The 25618-nt window shown below is 39.4% G+C and overlaps 1 pseudogene; it reads right to left on the bottom strand.

Moving 5' to 3' along the window:
• Positions 1-24447: 24447 nt before the first annotated feature.
• Positions 24448-25083, bottom strand: LOC136317356 (DNA repair-scaffolding protein pseudogene; annotated as a pseudogene).
• Between the last annotated feature and the right edge of the window lie 535 nt (positions 25084-25618).

Genomic DNA, 25618 nt, shown 5'->3' with positions numbered 1-25618 from the left:
AAGATGTGGCTAAAACAGGGCTGACCACCAAGGTTTCAGCCACATTCTTATCCACTGAAAATGCAGAAACATGGCAAATCTAGGCATGCAAAGGTATTAAAGGTCATACCTTTAATTCCATTCTGTTTAGACGTATTGCATTGCTATTCCATTTGGGAAGCCTTTACCTAGAGTTCCTCTCTTCTTCATTCTTAACATTTTTTTTGGGGGGGGGGGAATTAGGTAATAAGAATCGTAACTGTGAGCATTTGGTTGCAGAACAGACAAGAAAGCCAGTTTTAATTAGAGTACTTTTTGCAAAAATAGGAACTGATTTCCATTGTCCCAGTATTAGCTGTATGACCTTTCTTCATGAGGGGCCTCAAATTTCATCCACCTGTACAATAAGGTTGCTGGACTACAATAAGTCTGTGGCATGCCTGGATAGAACTTTCCATTCAAGGTCTTGGAAATACACTTTCTCTTGCCCTGATTCCCCACTCAAACTTACTGAAAAATAAAACATAAAAATCGTTCTGGGTCCTGAATGTTTGGCTCAGCAGTAAAGCATTGGCCTGGAGTGTGGAAGTCCTGGGCTTGATTCCTGGTCAGGCAGGGCACAGAGGAGAAACAACTATCTGCTTCTCCACCCTACTCCCTTCTCTCTTTCTCTCTTCCTCCTCCAGCAGCCATGGCCCCAGGCACTGAAGATGGCTCCCTGGCCTAGCCTCAAGTGCTAAAATGGCTCGGTTGCTGAGCAATGGAGCAATAGCTCTATATAGGCAGAGCATCACCTCATAGGGAGCTTGCCAGGTGGATCCCAGTCAGGGTGCATGAGAAAGTCTGTCTCTTTGTCTCCCCACCTCTCATTTACTCACTTAAGAAAAAAAATGTCGAGCTGGAGACAAGATGGCGTTGGAGTAGGCGGACATACCAGCATCTACATCCCAGAACCAAAGTGGATTACAAACTAATTTTATGAACTATCATCTGGAAAAACCAACTTTGGACTAAACTAAGAGGACTCTTCAACCAAGGAACACTGCAGAAGCCACACCGAGACTGGTAGGAAAAGCGGAAACGTGGAAACGCAGAGAGGGCTGCCCAGCTCCTCGGAGTGAACGGCAGCAGGGAGAGACTCACGTGGCTGGAAGTGAGTTTAGCAGAGGGGGAAGGGTCCTGAACCCCAGGAACAAAGCCCCAGCCTGCAGCCCCAGAGACCAGAAGAGGCGTAAGGACAGTATTTAGCTGGAAACAAGTCAGGATACTGTTTGTGAGAGAGTCTGATTTCTCAGACCCAGGATCCTTCTTAAAGGGACTGCGCAGAACATCTCTCTCAAAAACAATCACCTGGGGCTCCTGGGGACAGGGGGAGAGAGGAGAGGACCACAGGAACAGGAAGAGAGTGTAATCTAGGAGGCACAGGGAGAAACATTTTGGGAGATAGCCACCCTAACACCTGGGACGAGTCACTCCCCAAAGCTGAAGTAAATATTTCCCCCGGAAACAGCAATACCAGCAAAGGGAAGCAGGAGAGAAGACAAACAAGCTTCCCCGCGGCATTCAGAGCAGAGTCGCATAGAAGGAGGGAGCTTTTGGGTCTACAGTAGTGAGTCTTAGGGTCCGAGCTGCAACGCCCCCACCCATGCGGCTGAGGGCGCACCGGAGAGCTGGTGGCAATGGGAGACAAAAGCGCGGTTCTGCTGGCAGGGGCGGAAGCCAGCTGGCCACCACTGGGCTCAGGTGTGAGCTCAATATTGCCTGGCTGGGGGAAGGAGGTGTGCAAAAGCGGTCAAATTCAGCTGCAGGCAGCCTGTAATCCAGCCTGCGGGAGAAGGGCGGGAACCCCGGAAAGGGTGAAGACAAGCCCCGGGGCAAGGGCAGAGGAGCACAGCCTTGCCCCTCCCGTGCAACCCAGGCTTGCGTTCTGACTTGGTAGCCGGCTACTCCCACGGGGGTGGAACCAAAAGCCCAGAAGAGGCGGAGTTCCGCTACGGAGCTGAGCTTGGGCACACAGCCCTGCCCGGCGGTACAGCCGAGGCTAGCAGCTGTTCCTTGAGTGGGCTCCTCCTGCAAGGGCAGGGCGAAAGCTCGGAAACAAGCGGAGACCCGCAGCTGAGCAAACGTGCTCGCCAGTGCCCTCAGGACCGAGCATAACGTCACACACGGGGGCGGGGCAAAGGCCAAGGACACCAACCCTTGTGCACCGGAGGACGTGATCACAGCCACTCCTGTGAAGAGAAAATGCGGAGGCAGAGAAATACAACACAAATAAACCAAGAGAAATCCCCAGAAAAGGACCTAAGTGAATCAGATATAACCAAATTACCAGATGCAGAGTTTAAAATAACGATTGTTAGGATGCTCAAAGATATTAGAACAACCATAGATGGCCATTACAAAAACCTAAATAAAGAGATAATAAATATAAAAAAGGATATTGAAATAATAAAAAATAATCAGTCAGAAATGACAAATACAATATCTGAAATAAAAAATACAATGGAAAGAATTAAAAACAGGATGGATGAAGCAGAGAATCGAATCAGTGAGTTAGAGGACACAATAAATAAAGGCACGGAAGCAAAGCAGAAAAAAGAAAAGAGACTCAAAAAGTCTGAGGAAACTCTAAGAGAGCTCTGTGACAACATGAAGAGAAATAACATCCGCATCATAGGGGTTCCTGAAGAAGAGAAAGAACAAGGGATAGAGACTTTGTTCAAACATATTATAGCGGAAAACTTCCCCCAATTAAGGCAGGAAAACATTTCACATGTTCAGGAAGCACAGAGAACTCCATTAAGGAGAAACCCAAAGAAACCAACTCCAAGACACATCATAATTAAATTACCAAAACTAAATGATAAAGAGAAAATATTAAAAGCTGCTAGAGAAAAAAAGACTATCACATACAAAGGAGCCCCCATAAGGATGACTTCTGACTTCTCAACAGAAACAATTGAGGCCAGAAGGGAATGGCAAGAAATATTCAAAGTAATGCAGAACAAGAACCTACAACCAAGACTACTTTATCCAGCAAGGCTATCATTTAAAATTGAAGGAGAAATAAAAAGCTTTACAGACAAAAAAAAAAAACTCAAGGATTTTACTGCAACCAAACCAAGGCTGAAAAAAATGCTAAGGGACCTGTTGTAAACAGATCAAAGGAAAAAAAGAATATAGAAAAAGAGAAAAACAGTATTAAAGAAAAAAAATGGCAATAAACAATTACATATCAGTAATAACCTTAAATGTTAATGGATTAAATGATCCGATCAAGAGACATAGGGTAGCTGCATGGATAAGAAAACAGGACCCATGCATATGCTGTCTACAAGAGACACACCTTAAATCAAAAGATGGACACAGACTGAAGATAAAAGGATGGAAAAAAATATTTCACGCAAATGGAAATGAAAAAAAAGCTGGGGTAGCAATACTTATATCAGACAAAATGGACTTTAGAACAAAGACCATAGTTAGAGATAAAGAAGGTCACTACATAATGATAAAGGGAGCAATCCAAAAGGAAGATATAACCATTATAAATATCTACGCACCTAATACAGGAGCACCTAAATATATAAAGCAGACTTTGATAGACTTAAAGGGCGAGATCAACAGCAATACTATAATAGTAGGAGATTTCAATACCCCATTAACATCATTAGATAGATCCTCAAGAAAGAAAATTAACAAAGAAACAGCAGACTTAAAGGACATACTAGATCAACTTGATTTAATAGATATCTTCAGAACCTTTCACCCTAAAAGAGCAGAATATACATTCTTTTCAAGAGCTCATGGTACATTCTCTAGAATAGACCACATGTTAGGGCACAAAAGCAGGCTCAACAAATTTAAGAAGATTGAAATCATATCGAGCACTTTCTCTGATCACAATGGCAAGAAACTAGAAATCAACCACAATAGAAAATTTGAAAAACATTTAAACACTTGGAAACTAAATAGCACGTTATTAAACAATGAATGGGTTAACACTGAGATCAAAGAAGAAATTAAAAAATTCCTAGAAACAAACCATAATGAGCATACATCAACTCAAAATTTATGGGACACAGCAAAAGCAGTCCTGAGAGGGAAGTTTATAGCATTACAGGCATACCTCAAGAAGCTAGAAAAAGCTCAAATAAACGACTTAACCCTGCATCTAAAAGAACTAGAAAAAGAACAGCAAGTAAAGCCCAGAGCTAGTAGAAGGAAGGAAATAATAAAGATCGAGCAGAAATAAATGACATAGAGGCTAAAGAAACAATACAGAGGATCAATGAAACCAGGAGCTGGTTCTTTGAAAAGGTAAACAAGATCGACGAACCTTTAACGAGACTCACCAAGAAAAAAAGAGAGAGGACTCCAATAAATAAAATTAGAAACGAGAGTGGAGAAATAACAACTGACACAACAGAAATACAAAATATTGTAAGAAAATACTATGAAGAACTGTACGCCAAAAAACTAGACAACCTAGATGAAATGGACAAATTCCTTGAATCATATAATTTTCCAAAAATCAATCTGGAAGAATCAGAAAACCTAAACGGACCAATTACAACAAATGAGATTGAAACAGCTATCAAAAAACTCCCAAAAAAGAAAAGTCCTGGGTTTGATGGCTTCACAAGTGAATTCTACCAAATATTCAAAGAAGAACTAACTCCTATCCTTCTCAAGCTATTTCAAAAAATTCGAGAGGAAGGAAGACTTCCAAACTACTTCTATGAGGCAAGCATAATTCTGATTCCAAAACCAGGCAAAGACAACACAAAAACAGAAAATTATAGGCCAATATCCCTGATGAACTTAGATGCAAAAATCCTCAACAAAATAGTAGTAAACCGGATCCAGCAATATATGGAAAAAATCATACACCATGATCAAGTAGGATTTATTCTTGGGAGGCAAGGCTGGTACAATATTCGCAAATCAATCAATGTGATTCATCACATAAACAAAAGAAAGGAGAAAAACCACATGATAATTTCAATAGATGCAGAAAAAGCATTTGATAAAGTCCAGCACCCATTCATGATCAAATCTCTCAGCAAAGTGGGAATACAGGGAACATACCTCAACATGATAAAGGCCATCTATGACAAACCCACAACCAACATCATACTCAATGGGCAAAAATTAAAAGCAATCCCCTTAAGATCAGGAACAAGGCAAGGGTGCCCCCTTTCACCACTCTTATTCAACATAGTTCTGGAATTCCTAGCCACAACAATCAGAAAAGAAAAAGAAATAAAAGGCATCCAAATTGGAAAAGAAGAAGTAAAACTATCATTATTTGCAGATGACATGATATTGTATATAGAAAACCCTAAAGTCTCAGTCAAAAAACTATTAGACCTGATAAATCAATTTGGCAAGGTGGCAGGATATAAAATCAATACTCAGAAATCAGAGGCATTTTTATACACTAATAATGAACTGTCAGAAAGAGAAATCAAAAAATCAATCTCCTTTACCATTGCAACCAAAAAAATAAAGTACCTAGGAATAAATCTAACCAAGGAGATTAAAGACTTGTACTCGGAAAATAATAAAACATTGATAAAAGAAATCAGGGAAGATACAAATAAGTGGAGGCATATACCATGCTCATGGTGAGGAAGAATAAACATCATTAAAATGTCTATATTACCCAAAGCAATTTATAAATTCAATGCAATACCGATTAAAATACCAATGACTTACTTCAAAGACATAGAACACATATTCCAAAAATTTATATGGAACCAAAAAAGAACACAAATAGCCTCAGCAATCTTGAAAAGGAAGAAAAAAGCTGGAGGTATCACACTTTCAGATATCAAGTTATATTATACGGCCATCGTACTCAAAACAGCATGGTACTGGCATAAGAACAGGCACATAGATCAATGGAACAGAACAGAGAACCCAGAAATAAACCCACAGCTCTATGGACAACTGATATTTGACAAAGGAAATAAGACAATACAATGGAATAAAGACAGCCTCTTCAACAAATGGTGTTGGGAAAACTGGACAGCTACCTGCAAAAAAAAGAAACTAGACCACCAACTTACACCACTCACAAAAATAAACTCAAAATGGATAAAAGACTTGAATGTAAGCCGTGAAACCATAAGCATCTTAAAAGAAAACATAGGCAGTAAGCTCTCTGACATCTCTTGCAGCAATATATTTGCTGATTTGTCTCCATAGGCAAGTGAAATAAAAGACAGTATAAACAAATGGGACTTTATCAAACTAAAAAGCTTCTGCACAGCTAAAGACAATAAGAACAGAATAAAAAGACAAACTACACAATGGAAGAATATATTTGACATAGCATCTGATAAGGGGTTAATAACCAAAATTTATAAAGAACTTGTCAAACTTAATACCAGGAAGACAAACAATCCAATCCAAAAATGGGCAAAAGAAATGAATAGACACTTCTCCAAAGAGGACACACAGATGGCCAACAGGCATATGAAAAAATGTTCAACATTACTAATGATTAGAGAAATGCAAATTAAAACCACAATAAGATATCACCTCACACCAGTCAGAATGGCGCTCATCAATAAAACAACACAGAATAAGTGCTGGCGAGGATGTGGAGAAAAGGGAACCCTCTTGCACTGCTGGTGGGAATGTAGACTGGTGCAGCCACTGTGGAAAACAGTATGGAGATTCCTCAAGAAATTAAAAATCGAACTGCCTTTTGACCCAGCTATACCACTGATAGGAATATACCCCAAGAACACCAAAGCACTGTTTGAAAAGAAGAAATGCACCCCCATGTTTATGGCAGCATTGTTCACAATAGCAAAGATTTGGAAACAGCCCAAGTGTCCATCAGAGGACGAGTGGATTAAAAAGCTTTGGTATATATATATACTATGGAATACTACTCAGCCATAAGAAATCATGACATAGGATCTTTTACAACAACATGGATGGGCCTTGATAACATTATACTGAGTGAAAGAAGTAAATTAGAAAAAACTAAGAACTATATGATTCCATACATAGGTGGGAAATAAAGATGAGACTCAGAGACATGAACAACAGTGTTGGGGTTACAGGGTGGGGGGAGGTGAGGGAGGGGGTTGGGGGAGGGGAGGGGCACAAAGATCATGGCTTTTCAGCATTTGCCATATTCCCCCCTTAATCTATAGTCAGACAACAAATATTTACGTATGGTGTTCCCACACTAAAGACTGCTGTCTTAGGGACAAATGCTGATAAACTATTTCAGCAGTTCCTCCTTCTTCAAAGACTTATATGTCAACATAGAGCTCCATGTCTCATAGGACATACTCAAGCTCACTCCATGCTCCCTGGAGCTTTAGCACAAGGGAATGCCCCCCCTTTTTTTAGTATTTTTTCTTTTATTTATTTATTTTTTGTGTTTTTCTGAGGATGGAGATGGGGAGGCAGTCAGACAGACTCCTGCATGCGCCTGACTGGGATCCACTTGGCATGCCTACCAGGGGGGAATGCTCTGCCCATCTGGGGTGTTGCTCTGTTACAACCGGAGCCATTCTAGTGACTAGGGCGGAGGCCATGGGGCCATCCTTAGTGCCCAGGGTGGCTTTGCTCCGGTGGAGCCTTGGCTGCGGGCAGGAGGAGAGAGACGAAGAGGAAGGAGAGGGGGAGGGATGGAGAGGTAGATGGGTGCTTCTCCTGTATGCTCTGGCCAGGAATCGAACCCGGGAATCCTGCACACCAGGCCAATGACTCTGACGGGACTATCATATCATGCTTTTTACTTAAAAAAAAAATTTACATTTCTTTTGAATGCTGATGAACAGGAGACACCAAATCTTTTTCACCTGCAAACTACTACCTTCTTTATTAGATCTAGCTAATAACACTGTTTTGTCTTTTTCCAAATAGCTCCAGATATATGGACAAGATTTATATAGGCGGATGAGGATCCTCAAACCCCTCAGCAAGATCTTCTGAGAATGGCTTTTAAGATACCTAGAGGCAGAAAAATCCCAATAGAGATCAGGGGAACTACCAGCTCTTAGGATACACCCTCAAAGGCTCCAACGCCCCAAAGGGGTCTCATAGGATCCCATCTGGATCCTGCTTCAATAGTGGAAAGGAAAATCATTGAGCTAAAACCTGCCAGGCTTACATGCCTCTGCTGTGAGGAATCAGGGACACTGGAAGGTGGGCTTCCCCCTCGCTCCTCTAAGGAAGGGTTTAGTCTCTTCCAGCCCTGCTCCAGCCACCTATGACCTAACCTTGCCCAGAAAGCTGGGGTTTGCCACTGAAGGCTGAAGGTGCCCAGAGCCGTCGGCCCCATCTACGATACTGTGGACGAGCCTAGGGTATTTCTTCCAAGAAGCAGGTAATCTGATCACATTTGCACAAGGGCCACTTAAGTATGTTTTGCCTGAATAGTCAGGTTTTTTATTCTTCCCTCAAAGATCTCTGTTGTGGGTGTTGATAGTCCTATTTCCTGCTGCTTTGCTTAATATATAGTGTTTCCTTTATCCCTCCTACCTCAATGCCCCACTCATATTTCAGACTGGGAACTACTCCTAATTTAGAGCTCTCTCTCTTCCTTTTGCCAACTTGTATTATGAATTTACCTTTGCCACGCAGCTTAGTGTATCCCAAGGTTCTCTTTACCATGGCACAGTCACAGAGTTCCAGGGAAAAGCAACCTGGTCTCAACTCTCCAGGCAGAGGAGAACAGAAGCTCCATAACCACGCATGCTGCAAATGGCTTTTTCCAGTCTACCTGAATCATTACCAGCTAGAAGCAGTGGTCATTGGGACTTGGATATGAGCTGCAAAGTATAGAATGGTGACAACAATTCCAGTGCCATGTGGACTTTTCCTGTGGGAAACTTTCCTGGACTCCTGCTCCCTGTGACAGCTCCTAACAGACTGAACTGTGGTTGGGTTGCATTTTTCAGGGATTTGGCATGGAGATGGGGCCAACTTGGTCTTGGTGAACATGTTAAGGACACTACTCTTTTATGGATTCTTGCTGTATTGGCCAAGAGTTTGCTTAAAGGCTTTTAATCACTGTAAAAAAAATAGAGGACTGGATGAAGAAGATGGGGCACATATACACCATGGTATACTATTCAGCTAGGAGAAATGATGACATCGGATCACTTACAGCAGAATGGTGGAGTCTTGGTAGCATTGTGCGGGGTGAAATAAGCGAATCAGAAAAAAACAGGAACTTCAGGATTCCATACATTGGTGAGACATAAAAGTGAGACTAAGAGGCATGGACAGGAGTGTGGTGGTTACGGGGGGTGGGGGGAGGGAAGGAGGGAGAGGGGGAGGGGGAGGGGTACAGAGAGAACTGGATGGAGGGTGGCAGAGGACGATCTCTCTTCGGGTGATGGGTATGCAACAGAACTAAATGACAAGATAACCTGGAAATGTTTTCTTTGAATGTATGTACTCTGATTTATTGATGTCACCCCATTAAAATAAAAATTTATTTATTAAAAAAAAGAGAAAGAGAAGGATCAAACAAGACACAAAACTAACAGAAAGCAAGATATAAAATGGCAATAGGGAACTCACAAGTATCAATAATTACACTAAATGTAAACGGATTAAACTCACCAATAAAAAGGCACAGAGTAGCAGAATGGATTAAAAAAGAAAATCCAACTATATGATGCCTACAGGAAACTCATCTAAGTAACAAGGATAAAAACAAATTCAAAGTGAAAGGCTGGAAAACAATACTCCAAGCAAATAACATCCAAAAAAAAGCAGGTGTAGCAATACTCATATCGGATAATGCTGACTACAAGACAGGAAAAGTACTCAGAGATAAAAATGGCCATTTCATAATGGCTAAGGGGACACTGAATCAAGAAGACATAACAATTCTTAATATATATGCACCAAACCAAGGAGCACCAAAATATATAAGACAGCTACTTATTGACCTTAAAACAAAAACTGACAAAAATACAATCATACTTGGAGACCTCAATACACCGCTGACGGCTCTAGATCGGTCATCCAAACAGAGAATCAACAAAGACATAGTGGCCTTAAACAAAACACTAGAGCACCTGGATATGATAGACATCTACAGGACATTTCATCCCAAAGTGACTGAGTATACATTTTTCTCCAGTGTACATGGATCATTCTCAAGAATTGACCATATGTTGGGCCACAAAAACAACATCAGCAAATTCAGAAAAATTGAAGTTGTACCAAGCATATTTTCTGATCATAAAGCCTTGAAACTAGAATTCAACTGCAAAAAAGAGGAAAAAAATCCCACAAAAATGTGGAAACTAAACAACATACTTTTAAAAAATGAATGGGTCAAAGAAGAAATAAGTGCAGAGATCAAAAGATTTATACAGACTAATGAAAATGACAATACGATATATCAGAATCTATGGGATGCAGCAAAAGCAGTGATAAGAGGGAAGTTCACATCACTTCAGGCATATATGAACAAACAAGAGAGAGCCCAAGTGAACCACTTAACTTCACACCTTAAGGAACTAGAAAAAGAAGAACAAAAACAACCCAAAAGCAGCCGAAGAAAGGAGATAATAAAAATCAGAGCAGAAATAAATGAATTAGAGAACAGAAAAACTATAGAAAAAATTAATAGAACAAGGAGCTGGTTCTTTGAAAAGATCAATAAAATTGACAAACCCTTGGCAAGACTTACCAAGGAAAAAAGAGAAAGAACTCATATAAACAAAATCCAAAATGAAAGAGGAGAAATCACCACGGACACCGTAGATATACAAAGAATTATTGTAGAATACTATGAAAAACTTTATGCCACTAAATTCAACAACCTAGAAGAAATGGATAAATTCCTAGAACAATACAACCTTCCTAGACTGAGTCAAGAAGAAGCAGAAAGCCTAAACAGACCTATCAGTAGAGAAGAAATAGAAAAAACCATTAAAAACCTCCCCAAAAATAAAAGTCCAGGCCCTGACGGCTATACCAGCGAATTTTATCAAACATTCAAAGAAGACTTGGTTCCTATTCTACTCAAAGTCTTCCAAAAAATTGAAGAAGAAGCAATACTTCCAAACACATTTTATGAGGCCAACATAACCCTCATACCAAAACCAGGCAAGGATGGCACAAAAAAAGAAAACTACAGACCAATATCTCTAATGAATACAGATGCTAAAATACTAAACAAAATACTAGCAAATCGAATACAACAACATATTAAAAAAATAATACATCATGATCAAGTGGGATTCATCCCAGAATCTCAAGGATGGTTCAACATACGCAAAACGGTTAACGTAATACACCATATCAACAAAACAAAGAACAAAAACCACATGATCTTATCAATAGATGCAGAAAAGGCTTTCGATAAAATACAACACAATTTTATGTTTAAGACTCTCAACAAAATGGGTATAGAAGGAAAATATCTCAACATGATAAAGGCCATATATGATAAACCATCAGCTAACATCATATTAAATGGCACTAAACTGAAGGCTTTCCCCCTTAAATCAGGAACAAGACAGGGTTGTCCACTCTCTCCACTCTTATTTAATGTGGTACTAGAGGTTCTCGCCACAGCAATCAGACAAGACAAAGAAATAAAAGGCATCCATATCGGAAAAGAAGAAGTAAAGGTATCACTTTTTGCAGATGACATGATCCTATACATCGAAAACCCCAAAGAATCCACAAAAAGACTACTAGAAACAATAAGACAATACAGTAAGGTCGCAGGATACAAAATTAACATTCAGAAGTCAATAGCCTTTCTATATGCCAACAATGATACAATTGAGAACGAACTCAAAAGAATAATCCCCTTCACGATTGCAACAAAAAAAAAATAAAATACTTAGGAATAAACATAACAAAGAATGTAAAGGACTTATATAATGAAAACTATAAACCATTGTTAAGGGAAATTGAAAAAGATATAATGAGATGGAAGAATATACCTTGTTCTTGGCTAGGAAGAATAAATATAATCAAGATGGCTATATTACCCAAAGCAATATACAAATTCAATGCAATTCCCATCAAAATTCCAATGACGTTTTTTAAAGAAATAGAGCAAAAAATCATCAGATTTATATGGAACTATAAAAAACCCCGAATAGCCAAAGCAATCCTAAAGAAAAAAAATGAAGCTGGGGGCATTACAATACCTGACTTCAAACTCTATTATAAGGCCACGACAATCAAAACAGCATGGTATTGGCAGAAAAATAGACACTCAGACCAATGGAACAGAATAGAAAGTCCAGAAATAAAACCACATATATATAGTCAAATAATTTTTGATAAAGGGGCCAACAACACACAATGGAGAAAAGAAAGCCTCTTCAATAAATGGTGCTGGGAAAACTGGAAAGCCACATGCAAAAGAATGAAACTGGACTACAGTTTGTCCCCCTGTACAAAAATTAACTCAAAATGGATCAAAGATCTAAACATAAGACCTGAAACAATTAAGTACATAGAAGAAGACATAGGTACTCAACTCATGGACCTGGGTTTTAAAGAGCATTTTATGAATTTGACTCCAATGGCAAGGAAGTGAAGGCAAAAATTAATGAATGGGACTACATCAGACTAAGAAGTTTTTGCTCAGCAAGAGAAACTGATAACAAAATAAACAGAAAGCCAACTAAATGGGAAATGATATTTTCAAACAACAGCTCAGATAAGGGCCTAATATCCAAAATATACAAAGAACTCATAAAACTCAACAACAAACAAACAAACAATCCCATAAAAAAATGGGAAGAGGATATGAACAGACACTTCTCCCAGGAAGAAATACAAATGGCCAACAGATATATGAAAAGATGCTCATCTTCTTTAGCTATTAGAGAAATGCAAATCAAAACAGCAATGAGATACCACCTCACACCTGTTCGATTAGCTATTATTAGCAAGACAGGTAATAGCAAATGTTGGAGAGGCTGTGGAGAAAAAGGAACCCTCATCCACTGTTGGTGGGAATGTAAAGTAGTACAACCATTATGGAAGAAAGTATGGTGGTTCCTCAAAAAACTGAAAATAGAACTACCTTATGACCCAGCAATCCCTCTACTGGGTATATACCCCAAAAACTCAGAAACATTGATACGTAAAAACACATGCAGCCCCATGTTCATTGCAGCATTGTTCACAGTGGCCAGGACATGGAAACAACCAAAAAGCCCGTCAATAGATGACTGGATAAAGAAGATGTGGCACATATACACTATGGAATACTACTCAGCCATAAGAAATGATGACATCGGAACATTTACAGTAAAATGGTGGGATCTAGATAACATGATACGAAGCGAAATAAGTAAATCAGAAAAAACCAGGAACTGCATTATTCCATACGTAGGTGGGACATAAAAGTGAAACTAAGAGACATTGATAAGAGTGTGGTGGTTACGGGGGGGAGGGGGGAATGGGAGAGGGAAAGGGGGAGGGGGAGGGGCACAAAGAAAACAAGATAGAAGGTGACAGAGGACAATCTGACTTTGGGTGACGGGTATGCATCATAATTGAACGACAAGATACCCTGGTCTTGTTATCTTTGAATATATGTATCCTGATTTATTGATGTTACCCCATTAAAAAAATAAAATTATTTAAAAAAAGAAAAAAAAAGAAAAAAAATGTCCTGTACTCCCCCCATACTCCACTACATGTATAATAACTAAAAATTACTAAATTAATAGTCAAACCCTTTTTTAAAATTGTCTGCTAGATATCAACCTTATGCATGAGTTATTTTTATTCTTTAAATAATGGGAGCATTTTCCCTGTACCAGGAGCTTGAGTTGGCCTTAGTGACACCAAGAAGAGCCTTTGACTTAGTGACCTTATGAGCAGATCTAAGAATGGTTTTTACCTTCTTTTGTGAATACCTATACACCTGTACTCTTTGCACCTGTTAGGTTACAACACTGTTACACAATGCTCTCTATTTGTTATGCTACAGAAAATTGACTTCGAAAAGGAGATGGTCTTAAAGGAAGCATAGCATTAAAGGAAAAGAAGCAAAAGTTAGGAATTCCTGTTAACTTCAGAAGATGACTGCAGAATAAGGCAGGTGAGGCAGTATGGTTTACTAGAAGAAGCATTGGGTTATGAGCTATGGAAACTGGGGTAAGTTGTTGAAATTCTCTGAGCTTAGATTCTTCATCTGTAAAACCTTCCCCTTCCTTCAGATGATGGCCTGAACATAACGCATGTTCGTAAAGAGGCTAGTGCATAGAAGACACTCAGAACACATTACTTATTATTATGAAGAATTTAAGAATTTGACAAAGAAAGAAATAAATTCCATGGACCACTGACACTAAGCAACTTCGTTGTAACAATTCAAAGGGAGTCCTCACTATCTAATGATGTTGTATCCCAGATACTGGCTCGAGTCACCGTAATTTCTAGCTCATATCTCAGCACTCACCAAAGGATTTTTATGTTTTTAAAGCTTCGCACACTCTCAGACACTCATGAATGACATTTTGGTTCTTTCCTGCATTAAATTCATATAAATTTTTTCATTTCTCACAAGAGATCCAGGCCACTTAACATTTTCTAACTCAGTAGCCTTACTGAAAATTCTAAGAAATGTTGGGGACGTACCACATCACGTCTTTGGTAGATTTCTGCTATCTGGCTGTATTCATCCTTTCACTATTTTCCTTTCCAAAACTTGTAATTCAATCCTTCATGATTAACTTCTTGGCTTCTCTCATAAACAGCAGACCAATCTAGGATTTTCTATCTAGTAATCTAGTAGGCGCTCAATAAAATAAACTTCTATGTAAAGCTTAAAATTGCACTAAGACATTTTCTTTTAGATTTTCTTTATTCATTTTTAGAGAGAGAAGAGTGAGAGAGATAGAAAGAGAGAGACAGAAGGGAGTAGGAGCAGGAAGCATCAACTCTCATATGTGCCTAGAGCAGGCAAGCCCAGGGTTTCGAATCAGCAACCTCAGTGTTCCAGGTCAACGTTTTATCCATTGCACCACCACAGGTCAGGCCTGCAGTAAGACTTTTGAGGTACCCTGTTGAGGGAAAATGCCAAAGGGCAGCACTAAAATTTCATTAAGCATTCAAGATGTACAACTTCTCACACTCATCTATTGATCTACTCACTTCACGGGCAAATTTGGAAAGCAGACTGAACTAATATACTTGAAAACTACGTTTTTAAGGTAAGCATGCACATGCCATAGCACATCTGGGAATGTTTCATCACAGAAGCACGGATTATTTCATTGACTAGGATGAGCAAGCCAAGGCAGGGAGATCCTGCAATAACACATACTTAAGATTTAGCTTGTATATAATTACACTTTAATTTAGCCCATATTATTTTGTACTTCAAAGGTAACCAGCCCTGTAATAGTTTTAAGTATTTTTCCAAATGATGACTGCAGAAAGCAGGTATACTATAGTTTTGTGCTGTAGTTTAAGAGCATGGTTAAGAGCCATTCAGATTTGGATGAAAACCTCATCGTTGACACTTGCTAGCTGTGTGTGACTTTGGGCAAGATTTACTATTGTAGCCTTAGTTTTTGTATCTGTAAAATGGGACACTATATAAATATTGAGGTTATCTGTATAACTCTACAAAATGCATTTTTAATGTTGGCTTTTGGAGTGAAATCAAAGTGTAGATACATATTTAGAGTCAGTAACTTTACAAAATAAATGAAATTCAACATTGAAAACACCTAAACTCCATGTAGAAGAAGCCAAATCTAGTTTAATTTGGTTAAACACAGCAAACAAGCTGCTAGTCTTTGAAGCAAAACCCCCAAAGAAAACCACATTTAACTAACAAAAACTAAGTTACAGATGATTATGTCATCAAAATACACTTTATTGGCCAATGGTATCTTAAGCTGGGATACTCAAGCTTGTGTTAACTGAATGTTCTCAGCAGTGATGGAGAGCCTGTAATTGCCTTTCCTTTGTGATTACACAGGGCCAAAGAGTTTTGCGTGCAGTGCTACTCTTCTGTGGTCTAATGCAAGCCTACAAAAAATAGACCAAAAAATCCCTCCCAAAACAAACAAAAATCCTCATTACTACAGCAATTTCCCCATCAGCAAATCAAACCACTTTCTTGGCTTTAGTCATCTACTAGTGCTGCAGCATTTTAGGTAAAATTGACAACAACAGAAGTGATTAGTTGTGTCATACTACCTTAAAAACCTCATGACACCTGCCTGGGTAGCTCAGTTTGTTAGAGCGTCATCCCAATGTGCCAAAGTTTCAGGTTTGATCTCTACTCAGGGCACACATAAGAATCAACCAATGAATGCATAAATGAGTATAACAGCAAGTTAATGGGTTTTTTCTCTCCTTTCCTTTCACTCTAAAAAAATCAATTAAAAATTTTTTTTAAGACCTCACAACAAACCAAGAGATTTTATGCAGATTAAAACTGTAGAGGCTCTGGCTGGTTGGCTCAGTGGTAGAGCGTCGGCCTGGCATGTGGAAGTCCTGGGTTTGATTCCTGGCCAGGGCACAGAGGAGAGGCATCCATCTGCTTCTCCACCCCTCCCCCTCTCCTTCCTCTCTGTCTCTCTCTTCCCCTCCTGCAGCTGAGGCTCCACTGGAGCAAAAGATGGCCCGGGTGCTGGGGATGGCTCTCTGGCCTTTGCCCCAGGCGCTAGAGTGGCTCTGGTCGCGACAGAACGACGCCCCAGATGGGCAGAGCATTGCCCCCTGGTGGGCGTGCCGGGTGGATCCCGGTCGGGCTCATGCGGGAGGCTGTCTGACTGCCTCCCCGTTTCCAGCTTCAGAAAAATGTAAAAAAAAAATTTTTTTAAACTGTAGAGATTATTCAGGTATAAGTAACAAATTTCTTTATTTTGTTTGGTTGGATGAGTATTTTAAAATATTTAAACCAAAAATAATCTTGGCTTTTTTTGGTCCCATTGTTAGTACTAATCTCAGAGTCTTTTTCGTTTGGTTGGTTGAGTTTTTGTGGGGTTTTTTTGAGAAAGAGAGAGAGAGAGAGAGAGAGAGAGAGAGAGACTGATTTGTTGTTCCACTTATTATGTATTCATTGGTTGAGTCTTGTATGTGTCCTGACCAGGGAATTGAACCCACAACTTTGGTGTATTGGTACAATGCTCTAACCATCTGAACTACACTGCCAAGGCCTTAACAATCTTTCTTTTAAATTCTTGTTCTGTTTATAACACTTAATATTGACTTTTCGCCACCGAATAGGTGTCCTGGTAAAAAGCCCCTACAATTTAAAATAACTCCAAAGGTTAGAAACTTGGTAAGTTCATTTCGAGGCGGCAATCATTTCCATCTCTTAAAAGTTATGGATTTGCACACTGCTTTGGGAAAGACATTCTTTTGTTCTGAAAAAACTGTCTGAGGTGTCCTTTAGTCTAACAATGTATAAGGCCATCAGTTTCTACCTATCCTACGCCATTCCATCCCCCATATCTTCATGATATGATTACCTTGCGGTCTTTATTTTTTTCCCAAACCTTAGCTGAATTTCAGAGGCATGAGTTTGATCCTCATAGAGGCCAGCAGGACTAAGTCTAGGGTAGGTTGCAGGTTTATTTTCAGAGGTTCTTTTCCAACTCTAATCCCCTCAAGTCATATATCCCCTCCCAAATATACTTCTCACCACAATACTCTGTTTCTTCTCTTGCTATTCGAAGTTCCACTCTTCCCCCAGCAAACAAAAACTTCCATCATGCCCTTTCTAGAATGGCTGTTATATAGCTATTACACTCCTTTATACCTTCAATGCCTTTTCTGAGCATTTTCCCACCTTTTTACCTTAATGGAAATCTGATTATCCTCTGAGGACACTATTTCCTTTACAGCTCTGTTGAATGATGCCTTGTTTGTCTCTCTACACACAATGTTCCATAGACTGGGAAGTAGGGTTGTTGTTCTTCACATTGGGGAATGCCACTTTTAAATCATTATTCTTTCCTTTGAAGCCCATACTGTTTATTTCTGTTAACACTTTCCCATTTTGGTCCCTGTTAATTACTGAACTTCTGGTCACTCTTCTGTATCCACTAGAGACCTTAACAGCAGGCTGTTAGTATTCATCTCTACCACAGCCTTGACATTCATCCTGGAGCCTTCAGTGTCCACATGGCTATCCCACCCATTGCCTTGGTCATTCTATCTCTTGACATATGACCCTCTTCTCGCCTCAGCCACTTACTTCAACAGTTACATCCTTGTAATCAACAGAAATTTATCTTATCAATAACCAAGCCTTGGATAAACCTCATTGGCTAAGAAACTGCCACTGTGCAAAGCTAACAGAAATTTATCTAAATTCAAAATTATATTTCCTGATCAAACTTACCATTATGTCATTTCCCCCTTAATTTTTCCAACTACTCTGTTTTGTTTTCGATGAAGACATTTGATTCACTGTCAACATTGATTATATTCCTCTTCTATGCTAAAAGAACCCAACATTTTCCCACTACCCACCTCTTAGGGAAAGTGACTTTACTCACCAGCTTAGTGGTAAATCCTGATTAATTTTTAAGGATTATTTTCTAATTGTGGTTCCTGGGAGTGCCTTTCCAAGGTCCCACAAGATCAAAACTATTTGTTTATAATAGTCATTATTCATCTTTTTTTTGTTTGTTTTACTGTGTGTATGTTTTCACTGATGATACAAAAACAATAGTGGGTAAAACTGTTGGTGCAATAGCACAAGTCAAGGTACTGGTATCAGATTGCACTAATAATCATTGTACTTTTCTTCACCACACACTTGAAGAAAGAAAAATAAAATCCTATTGTATATGAACAGGCAGTAAGAAGTATTAACTTTATTAAATATCAACCTGTGAAGTAGTGTCTTATGTTTCTTTGGATAAAAACCCAGACATGGAAGCCCTGGGTCATTAGGTAGTTCCATTTTTTGAGGAACTTCCATACTGTTTTCTACCTGAAACATTATTTCAAAACAACAAATGAATCCTTATGTTCATTGCAGTGTTACTTGCAATAGCCAAGTTATAGAAGCAACCCAAATTTCCATCAATAGACTAGTGAGTAAAAAAGTGAAATATTATTTGGCCATAAAAAATAATAAACCTAGTCCTGGCCAGTTGGCTCAGTGGTAGAGCGTCGGCCTGGTGTGCAGAAGTCCCAGGTTCTATTCCCGGCCAGGGCACACAGGAGAGGTGCCCATCTGCTTCTCCACCCCTCCCCGTCTCCTTCCTCTCTGTCTCTCTCTTCCCCTCCCGCAGCCAGGGCTCCATTGGAGCAAAGTTGGCCCAGGCGCTGAGGATGGCTCTGTGGCCTCTGCCGCAGGCGCTAGAGTGGCTCTAGTCACAACAGAGCGACATCCTGGATGGGCAAAGCATCGCCCCTTGGTGGCGTGCCAGGTGGATCCCGGTCGGGTGCATGCGGGAGTCTATCTGACTGCCTCCCTGTTTCCAGCTTCAGAAAAAATAAATAAACCTTATCGTTTGTGACAATATGAATAGACCTAGAGGATATTGTGATAAATTAAATAAGTCAGTCATAGAAAGATGAGTACCATCTTATATGTGAAATCTAATGAACAAAATAAGAAAAATTAAAACATTCATATACATACAACTGACTGTGGTTTCAGGAGAGAAGAGGGTTAGGAGGCTGGGTAAATAAATTGAAGGGAATAATAAATACAATTTGGATGTATAATTTCACTAATCCCTTAACCTTCTCTGATTCCATCAACTCATCCCCTTTTCTCTGACAGCTGTCCCTTTGCTCCCTGTGACCCTGCCTCTGCCACAGATAACAGGACAGCAAATCCCAGAAAGAAGGGAGAAAAGAGTTAGGGGGAAGAGGGAAAAAAGAGTGTAATGGGGGACATAAGGGTGGGGGGTGAAGGTGTTATATTTAGTGGGACAAGTGAATCTATGTTAACATAATAAATTAAAATTAATAAAAAATATCTAAAAAAATAAAAAAGAAACACAATTTTGTAGTTCCAAAATAGTCACAGAAATGTAAAGTATAGCATACAGAAGTCAATATTGTAATAACTATGTATGGTGCCAGGTGGGTATTGGAAATATCAGGGGAACACTTTGTAAGATATATGACTGTCTAACCCCTACGCTGTACACCTGAAACCAATACAAGATAATATAAAAAATAAATTGAACTTGAAAAAATAAACTAGACTAAAAAAAAGCTCAACCCTTGAGTAAGGTCTTCTTAATATTCTGTGTGACAAAATATGAAGTACACATAAAGCACTTCTGCATAAAAAAGTATGACGATCAACTTTCAGGCTAGATGATGGCACATGTAAACATGTTATTTGCATCCTCCTACAACCACATCAAAAATACAACTAAACTACAGAGCAACAACTATCATTCAGAACTGCTTGAAATCTAGGTGAATGGAAGTCCTACAACTAAGGATATAAAAAAGAAGCCACATCAAGACTGATAGGAACAATGGAGAAATACAAAGGGCTGGTCCTACACCCATGTATGGTGGATAAAAATAAGGAAGGATATCTCAGCTGCAGAGATCCCCCTTTAGGAGTGAGAGTCAGCCCTACACCAAGCTCTCCAGCCCAGGGTTCCAGTGCTGGGAAGAAAATCCCCATAAGTTCTAGCAGTAAAATGCCCTGGAGATTGTTGCTGAGTGAGATGGAGAGTGGCTGGAGTCCCAAGCAGTTCCTCTTAAAAGGCTCGTGCATGGACTTAGTTAGACTCACTGCTTCTGAGCTCCAGAGTTGGGACAACTGCTTGAAAAGCACCAGAAAAATACAAGGAAGAGCTGAATTATCCAGCATCAAGGCAAGACCTGAGGGGCAACTTTCTACCAGACAGAAGTGCTGGCAGAGGCTCTTTGATGATCAATCTCCCCCACAGGACTGGCAAGTGGGTGCCATATCTAAAACTCCATCAACCAGGCTCACATTGTTTTCCCCACCCAGGTGATTCCCTGAGACCCTGTCCCAATCAACTTTCCGGGCTACCTACGCTATTTTCAGTGGCTTTTCCATATGAATTACCTGTCTTGGCTCATGCTTCAGATTTTTCTAAAATCTCTCAAGGAAAGAGTATATGGTCTTAGCATGCCCCATTCCTCTCACAAAGTGCCACCAGTCCCAGAACTCATAGCAGCCTACCTTAGTTCACAGCTTGGCCTCACCTGGGAACCTCCAAGCCCACTATAAGTAACAGCTACTTTTAGATTGCTTTGTAGCTCATGCCATGTGGCCATTGGCAGAATACAAATAACAGTTAACCTTGGTTTGCACCTCCTAGGAAGCCCCAGAGTCAGTGCACCCAGTGGACAGCTTTAAACCATGTCAAATCATCACCACCCAACCACTTCCATAAGTGACACACTCAAGGAGTAGACTGAGTGAGCACCAAAGCCCTGTTGGAATAAGTTCTGCACAGCTGATCTTGCATGGTGGTTGGAGGTTGGTAGTCAGTAGTTGCAGCCAATCCTTGCAGCTGATCAACCTGGAGGTCAATACCTCTTATTGATGTGTCAATGACAATCAAGGCTCAACTACAATAGGAGGGTATACACAACCCTCATAGTGGGGTGTTGGAGGAAAGCCAAAGCACCGAGTGACTTTCTGTTCCCATCCTGAGAAGGTGAAGGTCGGGGCCAAGCATACATGACTGAAGGCAATCACGTCCAGGGAAGGCCTCAAGGATGCAATGCTTGGCCCTGCTGAAGCTTTCTGCAGGTCAGGAATCAGACAGCAGATGATGTGGTGTTATGTCTCAGAAAGGGCAAGAGCAATCTAAACAGTTTTTCAAAACTAAATGATAAAATTGTATACTGTATTCTGCTTGTTAGTTTCTCATGCATGATGTCATGTTTCTGCTTAGTAAATTGGATAACTGATCTCTCTAAGGCACCTCAATCCTGGAGAGATTGGGGTCTTCCACTTGTAATATTGTTGCTGCCTCATTCCTTTGTGGCTCCTCTTCATGAGACCCTGAATACTAACAACAGGGGTGCAACTCAAGTGCCCAGCTTTGGCGATCAAGAAGGTTGTGCCACTGGGCCTTATAGAACACCTATTAAATTAGGTCATTCTACCAAGCCTGGGAGAAGTCACAGCTCTAGCTAATACATATAAACACAAGGAGGCTGCCAAAATGAGAAGACAAGGAAACATGTCCCAAATGAAAGAACAGAACAAAACTCCAAAAAAAGAACTAAACAAAATGGAGACAAGCAGCCTACTAGCTGCAGAGTTCAAAACACTGGTTATAAGGATGCTCAATGAACTCAATAAAAACCTCAAGAGCACAAAAAAGGACCAGTCATAAATGAAGGGGTACATTAACTGAAAAGAAGAATAATTTACAAAGAATCAACAGTAGAGTAGATGAAAGTGAGAATCAAATTAGTGATTTGGAAGGAAAAAGCACCCAATCAGCACAACAAAAAAATTTTAAGAAAAAATGAAGATGGTGTAAGGAACTTTTGGTACAACTTCAAGCATACCAACATTTGCATTATGTGAGTTCCGGAAGGAGACAGAACAAGGGATTGAAAACTTATTGAAAAAATGACAGCCTGACCTAGAATACTGAAGGTGCTGGTTTGTAACCCTGGGCTTGCCTGGCCAAGTCACATATGGGAAGCAACTGTAAGATGATGCTTCTCCACTCCTCCCCTTGCCTTTCTCACACTCTCTCTAAAATCAATAATTAAAATATTAAAAAGAATACAATGGTCCTCATCTATCATGGGGACTAGGTTCCAGAAGCCCCCACGATAGGTGAAAATCCATGAAGTAGTGACCTTATATTTATTTTATTATTTATATATATTAAGGCTTTATAAATCCTCCCCATAATGTTATTAACCTTTCCCACACTCTTATAAATACTTCCTACGCTCTTAAACACTTTCTACACTCTAAAACCTACATAATTTTAACAACATATAAAATTATATATAGGTACTAACCAATGAGTACTAATATATTTTAATTAATATTTTTATATTGTTTTCAATTTTTTTAGTCTAGAAAAAGTTTTATTTTACTACAAAAATAATTAAAATAACAAGTACATAAAAATACCTATATTCCGCAAAATCCCACAATATAGTGAAAAATCCGCGATACAAAATTACAAAATGTAAAGTACAGCATAAGGAATATAGTCAATATTCTAATAACTATGCATGGTGTTGGATGGGTGGGAGATTTATCAGGATGATCACTTATTAAGCTATGGAATATCCAAACATTGGGGTGTACACCTGAAACTAAAATAATAATGTATGTCAACTGTAATTTAAACATAAAAAAGTTAAAAATAAAGTATGATGGTCATTTCAAAGCAATTAACTTGCTCAGTTGAGTTACAAACCAAACTTGCTGCTTTTTACATAGAACTCCATTTTTATTTGAAAGAAAGAGTTATTGACAAATTATTATTTAGACATAAGTATTTGGCATATTTTTTTCTTTTCTTTTTTTTTCAAGCTTATGTAAGGTTCATTAACAGTTATGTTCCTAAGTTTGCAGGAAGGTAATAAAAATATATGTAACTGTAGAAAAAATGTATTTTTTTTTCAGAGACAAAGAGAGAGAGTCAGAGAGAGGGATAGATAGGAACAGATAGACAGGAATGGAGAGAGATGAGAAGCATCAATCATTAGTTTTTTGTTGTGACACCTTAGTTGTTCATTGATGTGCCTTGACCATGGGGCTATATCAGACTGAGTAACCCCTTGCTCAAGCCAGCGACCTTGGGTCCAAGCTGGTGAGCTTTGCTCAAACCAGATGAGTCCACGCTCAAGCTGGCGACCTCGGGGTCTCGAACCTGGGTCCTCCACATCCCAGTCCGATGCTCTATCCACTGTGCCACCACCTGGTCAGGTGAAAAAAAAGTATTTTGATTTATAGTTTACAAAACCATTTTAGTAACATGTGCCCCAGAAAAATCTTAAGTTCAATCTTTTTTTCTTTTCTTTTTAAATTAATTTTAATGGGGTGACATTGATAAATCAGGGTACATATGTTCAGAGAAAACAGCTCTAGGTTATTTTGACATTTGTTTATGCTGCATTCCCATCACCCAAAGTCCAATTGTCTTCCGTCACCTTCTAACTGGTTTTCTTTGTGCCCCTTCCCTCTCCCAACCTCCTCCCTCTCCACCCCGTAACCCCCACACTCTTGTCCATGTCTCTGAGTCTCATTTTTATGTCCCACCAAGTTCAATCTTAATATTACAAAATATATTCACTTTGCTCATAGTTAACAAATAAGTACCAAAACCCACCAGCAGCACCCCTGCAAACACATTACAAAATTCATAGATTCCTATGACAATGATGATGATTTTTAGAAGCTTTTCTGCACTCAGAAGTTCAATTTCCTCCAATCCAACACTGCTAGTTGTGTGAGTGGTTATGGGCTGGACAAAGCAATTTAACGACCCCACCTTCTTTTTGATGACACTCTTAAATTCATAACTTCCATCCTCACAGGCAGCAATAAACCTTAGGAATGAAGTAATACTGCTCTGTACCAGCTTGAACGCTGCATATGGAGTTGACCTGAGTGATGGAACCTAGTTCATCGAGCTTCACAGGGCCAGTGAGTTCACAGGCGTGAGTAATGGAGGCCACATCCAAAATAGGCTTTGGAAGCAAGAGGAAAGTTTGCTCAACACAAACAATCCAACTCTGGACTCAGAGAGCATCTCTGAAGAAGAAGCTGTGAGGGGCAACCTTGCTGAGCACCTCCAGAACTTCCTGGTCCAGAACACATGAGGTCACACAGACTGGCGAGGTTTTGGGGAAGCAGAGTTATTTTCATCCTGCTTTTGCAGGGTAACATCAGTCACCATCAGCCAAATCTCTCTCTGCTACACAAGAAGCAAACTCTTTAGCTGGAGAATTTCTCTTAAGAAAGGGGGAATTGGAGGCTGTTAAAGCTTAGAAATAGGGTCTTCTTCAATTATATCAACTTGGCCCATATACGGATGAGCAGGGAGGATGTAACAGAAGCTCTTCACAGGTCTGGCAACGGCCAAGTGCTTTTAGAGGCATCACTGGAGGCCACATAGTATCAATTAAACTTGAAAGACCTGCTGTCCAATGTAGTGGCAGAAACATCCATAATTGCAAGCAAAATCTATTAGCCCATATTTCTTGATATAAACATTTTTTTAATTTAAAAATGTCTCCATATATATGGTAAATTCTGTCCCCTACTAAAAGAAATGATATTTGTCTTTCAATCTGTCAAGCTTAGCTAGAAAGTTCACGTGTCTCTTTTTTATAATCCTATGTTAATATGATAAAAAATTCAGGATGCAAAAATCAATTTAATAAGCATTATTAAATAATTTCACAAATATGCAGATTCTTGGATAAATGGTTTTAATTATAGATGGACATTTAGTGTGGGGAGATGAATACTGTGTATACACCAAAGAACTTAACAGAAGACGTGTTTGCACTGATTTCTGGTAACCAACTTGTTTTCTGTGAATCTTTAAAAACCGAATTCCAAATCTTCCAGCTCCTGGAAAAGGCTTTTCTCCTTTTGAATTTTCTTGAACTTATTTTTTTAAAGCTGTTTTTTATTTGTATTTTATTATTTCAATTGTTTGCTCTCCATTTCTTCCTTAGGTTCTTGATTTTTTTT

This window comes from Saccopteryx bilineata, chromosome X, assembly GCF_036850765.1.
Source record: "Saccopteryx bilineata isolate mSacBil1 chromosome X, mSacBil1_pri_phased_curated, whole genome shotgun sequence".
In the NCBI taxonomy this organism is placed as follows: domain Eukaryota; kingdom Metazoa; phylum Chordata; class Mammalia; order Chiroptera; family Emballonuridae; genus Saccopteryx; species Saccopteryx bilineata.
The sequence above is the reverse complement of the archived record's forward strand: the minus strand, read 5'-3'. Positions and strand labels throughout refer to the sequence as shown.